The sequence below is a fragment of the Aegilops tauschii genome, chromosome 3 (genome assembly GCF_002575655.3).
Source record: "Aegilops tauschii subsp. strangulata cultivar AL8/78 chromosome 3, Aet v6.0, whole genome shotgun sequence".
In the NCBI taxonomy this organism is placed as follows: Eukaryota; Viridiplantae; Streptophyta; class Magnoliopsida; order Poales; family Poaceae; genus Aegilops; species Aegilops tauschii.
In genome coordinates, this window is record NC_053037.3 from 604,150,255 (window position 1) to 604,162,229 (window position 11,975).

At 40.0% G+C, this 11,975-nt stretch overlaps 1 long non-coding RNA gene across 12 annotated transcripts; it reads right to left on the reverse strand.

The window, feature by feature from the left end:
- Positions 1 to 391: 391 nt before the first annotated feature.
- Positions 392 to 4,059, reverse strand: LOC109781387 (uncharacterized). 12 transcript variants are annotated; one of them, XR_005752841.3, is made up of 6 exons: positions 3,522 to 4,055; positions 2,867 to 3,235; positions 1,586 to 1,738; positions 1,291 to 1,356; positions 895 to 1,063; positions 392 to 618 (listed from the first exon to the last, which is right to left on the reverse strand). It is a non-coding gene; the product is annotated as an uncharacterized lncRNA (long non-coding RNA). The 12 variants fall into 12 exon arrangements; XR_006671202.2 differs by having other exon boundaries at positions 392 to 1,063; positions 1,291 to 1,415; positions 3,522 to 4,057; XR_006671204.2 differs by having other exon boundaries at positions 392 to 1,207.
- Between the last annotated feature and the right edge of the window lie 7,916 nt (positions 4,060 to 11,975).

The following is an 11,975-nucleotide window of genomic DNA, read 5'->3' on the forward strand; positions in this document are numbered from 1 at the left end:
GACTAGATGGAGTCGAGGATGGCATACTACTCCGCCACCTTCTATGCTTGGGCCACTTTAAACCCGGCCAGTAACGTAAAAGACTCACACACAAAAAAAGAACGGAAAAACAAAGTAATGTACAAGACAAACTGCTTGAGAATTATTTTTTTGAGCCGCTGGTTGAGAAATATTCTACCGGTCTTTTCCTAGAGATAGAGGGAGCTCTGCCAGTCTTGCTATATGACTAGTGGTTGGGACGCGTCCTGGGCGCGTCTCTTGAGGCGGGACTATGCGCACTAATCATGTTGTTGTATGTGTTAACGTACAATATGCGTAGTTTAGTGAAAATACTTAAGCAAACAGGTATAAATCTCCTCGTGTTGTAAGACATCAAGTTGTAGGTTGTAGGTGAATACTCATAAGAAATATAAACAGGTACTTGGAAGCGATGAATACAATTCAGAATACTCTCCGCAAGGCCGTCGAGAATAAGTATAACCCCCATTATTCTGTAAAAATATAATCAAAAGCATAGATGAACTAAAACATTCAAACGAAGCTTCAATCGATCTGGGAGCAGTTGCAATGTCCCACAGCAACACCACCTTACACCACTCGATCTGCTCTGCATTGGAACTACAGACACCCACTTCAGTTATCAGAAACCCAAGTGACAAATACTTGAAAACAGACAATAATACAGAACTGACACTTGCGTAGACTCATACATTATGCATAGCTGCCAGCATATAAAATTGTGTACTACCTGCATCCATTAATTCTAATCTTTTTCTAATCCATCAAAGTTTGTAAATAATGTTGGATAAATAAGAACATCTTTGTTACCCAAGGTCTTATGTAAGAATTATTTGTTAGTGAAAATCATTAAAACAAAAAGGAGTTGGAGGGTACCTACAACATACAGATGAATAACTTGAGCCATTTTAGCATGCTGAGGAAACGTGAGTTACAATCATCAAGACCGACTTCAAGCATTCTGGCCTAGTGAACTTCTTGAATGCTTTTATTCCAGACTACGTACCTAAGAATTTCTTTAGCATCCGCAAGCTCATGGTCCAAACTGCATATCATAGAAACCTGGCTCATGCATAGATTAAAAGAAAGCACATACATGTAAAAAACACCTTTGTGTGATCAAAACATCCAAGTTTCTTTCTCTAGGTGCAAGATATTTGTGATTGCATAACTCAAGAAGGTTTAAATCCTGAAACAGAGCAATTCAAGTTTGAACTTTCTATAACGCAGGACATTGAATCAAGCTCATAACTAAAGAATATAACTCATTACCTGCCATTTGGTCTTATTGCATGCCAATTGAAGCTGGCTTTCATCCCTGCCGTATGGATCCCACCTCTTTACATGTGAAGAAGAGAATTCCCCCAAATTTATTTACTTCATAATGATTTATACAACTAAATTATGCAATCAGTCAGAAAGAAGAACTCATCCAAAGATCACCATTAATAATTATATGTGTTTCTACATTAGGATTTTATCCACCAATCATGCAAGTATCACATTGCATTTCCACACAGCAAATCAAGCATAAACGAAACAACGGGGCATGGAAATCAGAGCAAACCTCAACTGCGACGAGGCTGGTGCTAGAGCAGCAAGGCAAGGAAGCTAGGGAGGTGCTTCAGCAAGTATTATGCCAGTATATATGTGCCGCATAAACCTATGAACGTACCAAAACCAACATCAACCCTTTGTATTATTGAAACATCATTTGCTCCTACAAATAGAAAACAAGATCACCAAAAATCAGATTGTGAAGATAAACATTGGAAGATGACAAATAATGAAGAAAACAGTTGGTCATGTCTCCAAAATGAAAGGTGACAGTAAAACTGACAAGTTTGATGTACAGCAAAAACTTAAATTGGCACCATTCTGCAGTATCCTTTACTTGATCTCCAATTGTGACTGACGGAATAACAAAGCATCATGGTAGGAAAAGCTTTTTTCATGGAAGTTAGATGGCGTAGTCAGGCATTCAGCTCTTCTTGTTGTTTGTAAGTGCACAACAGAGCATAAACATTATAGAGAGTAAAATATTTCCCTACAACATGGTTGAACTTTAATCGAATAGCTTGTACGCTTAGAAACAAAGAACCTTCACCAACTTGTGTTCAGGTTGGACAGCTCGAATCACATCAATGCCTACAACATTTTCAGTAACAGACTCATAAACTTTTTACTACTCGCACACTTCCCTGCATACATGATTTGCCCCTTCATCAACTCCTGAGTCTTACACAAAGTCTCAGTTAAGTTATCATTCCATTAATTATGACACTACACTATCCCAGTCATTTTACAACATCGATCGAAAGGTCATCATTTCTTAATTATCATCAACATTTATCATCCACATAATCATAGTTTGGCAGTTAGTTTTTATAACTTACTCTATTCCATCTTTCAACAGTGATTTTCCTCAGAGTGAGGGTGCCTGATGGTTGAGCTCAAAAGGTTAATAAGACATGCTCATGAAATTTCCTGTAGTGCTCCATGTGGGTGTTAGGATTGTTCTGGCATTTGATAAGTTGGAATGCTTACAAATAGTTTAATTTTGTGTGATTGGCTTTTTCATATACAACTGCATGCTTGGTACTCTAAATCGTGGAAGAAATGCAAACTGCAGTTCATCCACACTGCGGCATCTAACTTGGATAGAGTTTTAGTAAAGAAAAACTTGGATAGATTTTCATGGTTATTTTCAAGGGAGATTCAGACTACATAGCATGCATCATCAGTGCCCTCTACCATGTGACAAAAGAAAAGAATGATCATGACATGAACCACCTAGAGCGGAGCATGAAGGTACATTGAGGAGGATGAAGAGGAGCTGATTCCGTACCTTGTATACCAGGCGGTCGAGGACGAATCAGGCGTAGAAGAAGCCGAGGGAGAAGGGAATCGCACGGGGAGGAAGAACGCGGCATCCAGGCCGCGGAGCACCATCCCCGATCTCGACGGCACCACCACCACACAATAAAACCCGAAGATATAAGTCCAAGGAAGCACATGAAGTCAACTACAAGTGTGGAATCACTGTCTATTGTTCCTGATTAAAATGAATATTAGTAGAAAGAAAAGTAGCACTGGAGTGGACCTTCAAGTTATATGTCCCATGAGCAGCTTCCAGCATTGACAACCCAATAAGAACATTGATAATCTTTTCATCGCCAGCATTGACACCCCAATAACAACAAATGTCAAAGATATCCTGCAAGGCAATTTCCTGTTATTGGTACCGAATTGCCAAGGACAGGATAAAACAATATAAATTTCAACCAAAAGAATGCATGACCCATCAGATATTAAGCAGCAAATCGGCTCAAGGAAAAAGGGCATGAATCCTGACCTCAAGATTAAGTTCTGGTATAAACTATAGGTAGCACAAACTCAATCCAATTCAACGATACGCGAGAATCATGTGGAGATGATGAGAGATGAAATAAAAGGGAACTAATAGAAGTGCAGATCAGATTGAAAGAGAGAGGGAGACGAACCTGTAGGTCGAGCTGGCGCCGTCGGAGTCAACAAAACCAGAGAGGAGGACAACCTCGTGTGGGGCAATAGCAGATCAACCCGAATTAGCAAGGATGCAAGAAAATACATCAAACAACAACACAAGTGATAGTTCATACCACAGAAGAGTTGGACTTCTTACTACTATTGGTGGTGGCCACGGTAGGATCAGAGCGAGAGGAGGAAGAATAGGTGACGTACGCTGGATGGAAGTGCCTTGTTGGCGTCGCTGCGGGGCCAAGCCGTCCTCCTCGCTGGCCACTTAGCGAGATCCAGTCGTCGCCATCTCTCCCTCCGCGCTCGGGGAAGGCGAGGACAAGGCGCCCTGCCTTGGTCAGGACGGCCGGTGAGGCAAGAGGAGCTATTGCTCCATGCCGAAGCCGAAGGTGGTGGGGAGAAGGGGAATGGAGGTGCATCGGTGACGGCGGCGCTACAGGTCCGAGTGATACGGGAGAAGGAGGACGCGGGTTGGGTTGGGGGGAGGGAGCCAACGGGGAGGATGCGGGGTACGTGATGGCGACGCGAGGGGAATGAGGAAAGATAGCAGCGCCAGGATTCTTGCCTTCGCAGAGAAGGAATGTCCCTTTTCTCTCTATCCCTGTGTTTTACTCGGGATGTTTTACCCTGTGAAGGTGCTATCTTCCGGAGATATATCAGCGACAGTAAAACGGGACACCTGGCATAACCCATCGATGCCCCCTTGTGCGTAGCTTAATGGGTTTAATTTTTGCTTGGTTGATTAAATCAATCAACCGGTCGATCGTAGACAGACATGTGAGTGTGCTTTGTCTCATCCTCGGGTAGCGGGCGCACTAGATTTTACTGAATTGAACTGAACTGAACTTGCTATTTCGGCCGGCCACTGCAGAGTGAAGGCAGCATGCAAATAACAAGACCTTCGCCTGCCCAGATTAACCTTCTTTTCGAGGTGCCTGACTGGTGTACTCGTGTCGTCTGATCGCTTTGAAACAACAGTTACGACACACATGCACGGTTTCGCTGTGCACAGCTCAAAACAATTGAAGCTCAACGCTGCTCAATGATAGTACACTGTAGTGAAATACTGAATCCAGATAGTGTCATCACCACCACAGCAACGCTCAAAAGTTAGCTCTGAATCACGTACGTAACCCGGAGCCACAGAATTCTACGTGAAAGCATAGATGCATGGCGAAAACTAGTGGTTGGGGCGTCACCCTATGGCGCCGCTTAAGAGAAAATTATGTGCACGTTTAAAAAAACCATGTGGTCCTTGCCTCTACCTAAAAAACATATCAGAAAAAAAATCTCACCTTCATCTAAAAGAAACAAAAAAGAAAAAATATTACCACCATATCCTACTGACGAGCGCCACTTTACATAACTCTCCATTTAAAATAATAAAGTGGGTTCTAACCACCGTCTAAAAAAACATTTCAAGAAAAAATCCTTAACTCGATCTAAAAGATATTGCAAAAGCTTTCTCATCGCGACCAACCAGCTTGCGCCACTTGGTATAGCTGGTTGGCCGCCAATCTCGCGATGCTTAATGGGTTTAATGACCAATGTTGGACGGGCTACATGGAGGCCGTTTTGAAACTACCATTTTCCATAGTGCAAAAAACATTAGAAAACAATTGCAACACAAAAATACATATATACAATGCGTTCAAGAATTTTTCCATAACAATATATTTTCAGATGTGACATAGACAAAAAAGGATAAATAAGTACATGAAAATGGGCCAATTGTATTTGTTGCGCCAGGATTTTTTTGTCTAGCTTGCAAATAATAATATTTTGAACAAAAAACTACAAATCCATCGCAAAATGTACTCTCTCCGTTCCTAAATATATGTCTTTTTAGATATTTGAATGGACTACATACAGATGAATATAGACATATCTGGAAGTGTATATTCACTTATTTTGCTCCGAACGTGGTCCATATTAGAATCTCTAAAAGTATTATTTAGGAACGGAGGGAGTATAAGTTTTCACATTATTTTTTATATTTCTTTAAACTTGGAAATATTATTTTTGAATATTTTAAAGTAATGGGCTGCATGTAGCACGACGTACACAACTTCTCACCAGATGGGCTGTTTATTAACATCGTCATGTTTTTCTCAACGGTAGTTTACAGCAATAATGCTAAACCTACAAAGACCTACAAAGGTTTACTTAATCTTCCACTCCACCCCTCCCCCCCTCCCCCGATGTTAAGTGGGTCACAATCCTTCACATCAGTTTGTCCGTAGAATCTTTAAGTAAACGTTTGTAGATGTAGCATTACTCTAGTAGTCTAGTTTGCAGTGTTACATCGCTAAAGAGGAAATCACTAGTTAAGATGCACTCTTTGTAAAGTTCACTCTCATCTTTTTAGGTTGCGACAAGTGGCGTATTGCATCGCAACCTGAGAGTTTTCCCTTTTTTCGTAGATTTATTTATTGAAAATGTGTGTCCAAATCTTGAACCGTTTTTACAGTTGGATTACTCACGTTGAGATCTTCAAAATTAGATCTCATGTTGATAGGTTTCAAAGAACTTTTTTTCACGAAAAAAACTAGACGAAAAAAACCGAACCGGGAGCATGTTTTTTCTTCGAAGATGCACGGTTGTGCCTCTCACGGAAGCAAATCTGTGCGAAAAAAGAAAACACAATTTTTTCCTTTTCAGATAGGCACGACGCAGAAAGAAATATGTGCCTCCACAAGAAGCAAATAAACATATTTTTTATTTCCAAGAGGCATAGTTGTGCCTCTTGCTGAAGCAAATCCGCCCCTCTATGAGAAGCAAATCTATACCTCTCGCGAAAGAAAAAAAAAGGAAATACGGTTTTTCCCCTTCTGAGAGGCTCGTGGAAGCAAATTCGTGTGTCCACGAGAAGTAAATTTGTGCCTGTCGTGTTAAATAAAAAAACAAAACATGTTTTTTCTCTTTTTTTGTTCTTCTCATGGAAGCAAATCCATGCGTCCACGAGAAGTAAATATTGTCCAAAACCAGGGAAAATCTGAAAAGGCAAAAAAATACGAAAGAAATCTTCTAAATGCCCGTAATGGCCATTTTTGATTGGTTGTCTACCAGTGTTTTCCTATAGACAGAGGGAGCTCTGCTCTGGCTATATGTTTTTTGCCGGGTCCAAGCTTGGTGGATTAAATCCATCAACCTGTCGATCATATTCAAGGTACAGTAGACAGACATGTGAGTGTGGTTTGTCTCGTACATCCTTGGGTAGCGGGGGCACTAGATTTTGCTGGATTGAGCTAAGTAGCCATTCCGGCCGGTCACTGCAGAGTGAAGTCAGCATGCAGATAGCAACACCTTCGCCTGCGCAGATTACACCCCTTTTCTAGGTGCCAGTATGGTGGCGCCGTGTCGCCTGGTCGCTTTGAAACAGTTATGACATACGTGCGCGGTTGTGCACAGCTCAAACCAGTTGAAGTTCAACAATGCTCAATGATAGTACACTATAGTAAAACTCTGAATGCTGACAGTGTCATCGCCAGACACACAACAGCACTCGAAAGCTAGCCCTGAATCACGTTGCATCAAAAAATATGTTTGAAATATATAATGCGTATGGAAAAAAGTTGCATCAAAATATACGTTTGAAAAAAAATGTTAATCATGTGTTTGAAAAATGTTAAAGTATATAAATAATGTTTAGATATATGCCAAAAATGTATAATCTGCATGAAAAGAAAATAGGCATCAAAACATAAATTCAAGAAAAAATGTTAATCATACATTTGAAAAATGTTAAACATGTATTACAAAATTGTACCTGATGTATGCGAAAAATGTAGACATGTCTTGGAGAAAAACACCGAAGTAAACTAGAAAGTAAGAAAAGGAAAACCAGACAAGAAGAAAAGAAAACAGAGAAAAACAGAAGAAACGAAATGCAAAACAATTGAAACTAGTGAAGAACCTGATGCAGAACAACGAAAGACAGCCAAAAGACCTGTTGAAAACCAATTGAAAAAAAAAGAATAAACAGATGGAGACCCAAAGAAAAAAAAAGAAAAAAGAAATGAAAAAGGAAATAAAAACAAAAGGAAGAAAACCAGCAGAAACCGGACCAAAACCAGTACAGTGACCGATCTCGAGCGAGCAAGCGAGGAGAAGAAATGGGCTGGCCTATTACAGTGCAACGCAAAAAAAAAACCTTCAAGTGAGTGTACCTTCTTACTTGCTATAGTTCTCGCGGGCTAAAGGTTCTCTGTGCAAAGCAGTACTGCGCCACGTACTTAGCATAACCTGGGCCCAAGGCCCAAAGACTCAGTTTATCATCCTAATGTTGTAAGAAAACAAAAGGTATTTTCCTTAAATAATGCCGATAATACTAGTTGTATTCTTTGCCGATTTTATACAAAGTATGAATCTTAAGAATTTGACCTGACATCGATATCACCCACATTTGAAATAGGGGAGAAAATACTGTTATAATTCTGGCTTGGTCATGCCGCCAAAAGATCCAGCTATAAGTAGAGGAAAGAACAAGCATTCTTCAATGTTATTTTTTTTTTACTAAAATAGCCTTTTCTTTTAAAAATTTGCATTTTTTTTCATCTGCTAGGGTTGATATGCGGTAACCTCTTGTCTTGATACTGCATTCAACAAGGCAAATAATCTATACTAATATAAAAGGTCCTACAGAGACAAATCCAAATAATCTCGACCATCAAACCATGTCAATACACCGACCCAGATTGTTTCAATGTTGAGCGCTCAGCATATTTAGGGTGCAATTATTATCATACAAATATCAACGCATGTGCTAATTATATAATTAACGCCTAATTGATATCCTACCTAATATCAATGTGCACGTACGCATTTACTAGTTATGGTAGGACTAGAAGACCTAGTTCCTCAACGCGCGAACCATTTAAATACTCAATAGGCATTATATACTTATACATTGTTTGTTAATAGCAAACCATACCGCCAAAATATTGTTATTATACATTTTTAAATACTTAGTAGTGACATATTTGAGACCACCACGTTACATGGGTCTATTCATTATACTACTCACCACATGCATTTAAAATAAATAAAACAATCGAATTATTCTTGATAATTCACAAGGACGAGGTTGAGCTAGTTACCTAAGCTTTTCTAAGCAGAGAGCGGGATGACATATAATAGTGCTACCTCTTGAGCATGCGTTGGTTTTCCCTTGAAGAGAAAAGGGTGATGCAGCAAAGTAGCGTAAGTATTTCCCTCAGTTTTTGAGAACCAAGGTATCAATCCAGTATGAGATTACACGGAAGTCGCCTAGTACCTACACAAACAATCAAGAACCTTGCAACCAACGCGATAAAGGGGTTGTCAATCCCTTCACGGCTACTTGCAAAAGTGAGATCTGATAAAGATAGTAAGATAAATATTTTTGGTATTTTTTTTGTATAGATTGGAAAGTAAAGATTGCAAAATAAAATAAATAGTAAACTAGAATTATAGATCGGAAACTTATATGATGTAAAATAGACCCGGGGGCCATAGGTTTCACTAGTGGCTTCTCTCATGATAGCATATATTACGGTGGGTGAACAAATTACTACCGAGCAATTGATAGAAAAGCGCATAGTTATAAGAATATCTAGGCATGATCATGAATATAGGCATCACGTCCATGTCAAGTAGACCGAAACGATTCTGCATCAACTACTAGTACTCCACACATCGACCGCTATCCGGTATGCATCTAGAGTATTAAGTTCATAAGAACAGAGTAACGCATTAGGCAAGATGACATGATGTAGAGGGATAAACTCAAGCAATATGATATAAACCCCATCTTTTTATCCTCGATGGCAACAATACAATACGTGCCTTGCTGCCCCTACTGTCACTGGGAAAGGACACCGCAAGATTGAACCCAAAGCTAAGCACTTCTCCCATTGCAAGAAAGATCAATCTAGTAGGCCAAACTAAACCGATAATTCGAAGAGACTTGCAAAGATAACAAATCATGCATATAAGAATTCAGAGAAGAACCAAATATTTTTCGTAGATAAACTTGATCATAAATCCATAATTCATCGGATCTCGGCAAACACACCGCAAAAGAATATTACATCGAATAGATCTCCAAGAACATCGAGGAGAACTTTGTATTGAGAACCAAAGAGAGAGAAGAAGCCATCTAACTAATAACTATGGACCCGAAGGTCTGTGGTAAACTACTCACACATCATCGGAGAGGCTATGGTGTTGATGTAGAAGCCCTCCGTGATCGATTCCCCCTCCGGCGGAGCGCCGGAAAAGGCCCCAAGATGGGATCTCACGGGTACAGAAGGTTGTGGCGGTGGAAAAGTGGTTTCGTGTCTCTCCTGGATGTTTTTAGGGTACAAGGGTATATATAGGCGAAAGAAGTACGTCGGTGGAGCTACGAGGGGCCCAGGAGGGTGGGGGTGCGCCTACCCCCCTGGGCGCGCCCTCATGCCTCGTGGCCCCCTCGTTGCGTCTCTGACTTCCACTCCAAGTCTTCTGGATTGCGTTTGTTCCAAGAAAGATCCTCGCGAAGGTTTCGTTCCGTTTGATATTCCTTCTCTACGAAACACTGAAATAGGCAAAAAAACAGAAACTGGCACTGGGCCTCCGGTTAATAGGTTAGTCCCAAAAATAATATAAAAGAGCATATTAATGCCCATTAAACATCCAAAACAGATAATATAATAGCATGGAACAATAAAAAATTATAGATACGTTGGAAGCGTATCAGCATCCCCAAGCTTAATTCCTGCTCGTCCTCGAGTAGGTAAATGATAAAAACAGAATTTTTGATGAAGAATGCTACCTAACATAATTTTCAATGTAATTTTCTTTATTGTGGCATGAATGTTCAGATCCGAAAGATTCAAGACAAAAGTTTAATATTGAGATAAAAATAATAATACTTCAAGCATACTAACGAAGTAATCATGTCTTCTCAAAATAACATCGCCAAAAAAAGTTTATCCCTACAAAATCATATAGTTTGGTTACGCTCCATCTTCCTTACACAAAATGCTCAAATCATGCACAACCCCGATGACAAGCCAAGCAATTGTTTCATACTTTAGTATTCTCAAATTTTTTCAACTTTCACGCAATACATGAGCGCGAGCCATGGACATAGCACTATAGGTGGAATAGAATATGGTGATGGAAGTTATGTGGAGAAGACAAAAAGGGAGAAAGTCTCACATCGACGAGGCTAATCAACGGGCTATGGAGATGCCCGTCAATTGATGTCAATGCGAGGAGTAGGGATTGCCATGCAACGGATGCACTAAAGCTATAAATGTATGAAAGCTCAACAAAAGAAACTAGTGGGTGTGCATCCAACTTGCTTGCTCACGAAGACCTAGGGCATTTTGAGGAAGCCCATTGTTGGAGTATACAAGCCAAGTTCTATAATGAAAATTTCCCACTAGTAAATGAAAGTGACAAAATAAGAGACAAGTGTGGAAAAAGGATAGTAACATTGTCCCTTCTCTCTTTTTTCTCTCATTTTTTGGGCCTTCTCTTTTTTTGGCCTTTCTCTTTTTTTGGGCCTTCTCTTTTTTTATTTGGCCTTTCTCTTTTTTTTCCGCACACGGGATAATGCTCTAATAATGATGACCATCACACTTCTATTTATTTACAACTCAAGGATTACAACTCGATACTTAGAACAAAATATGACTCTATATGAGCGCCTCCGGCGGTGTACCGGGATGGGCAATGACTCAAGAGTGACATGTATGAAAAATTATGAATGGTGGCTTTGCCACAAATACGATGTCAACTACATGATCATGCAAGGCAATATGACAATGATGAAGCATGTCATAATAAAGGAACGGTGGAAAGTTGCATGGCAATATATCTCGGAATGGCTATGGAAATGCCATAATAGGTAGGTATGGTGGCTGTTTTGAGGAAGATATAAGGAGGCTTATGTGTGATAGAGCGTATCATATCACGGGGTTTGGATGCACCAGCGAAGTTTGCACCAACTCTCGAGGTGAGAAAGGGCAATGCACGGTACCGAAGAGGCTAGCAATGATGGAAGGGTGAGAGTGCGTATAATCCATGGACTCAACATTAGTCATAAAGAACTCACGTACTTATTGCAAAAATCTACAAGTCATCAAAACCAAGCACTACGCACATGTTCCTCGGAGGATAGATTGGTAGGAAACGACCATCGCTCGTCCCCGACCGCCACTCGTAAGGAGGACAATCAAAGAAACACCTCAAGCTTCAAATTTGTTACACAACGGTTACCATACGTGCATGCTACGGGACTTGCAAACCTCAACACAAGTATTTCTCAAATTCAAAAATACTCAACTAGCATGACTCTAATATCACCATCTTCATATCTCAAAATAATCATCAAGTATCAAACTTCTCATAGTATTCAATGCACTCTATATGAAAGTTTTTATTATACCCATCTTGGATGCCTATCATAT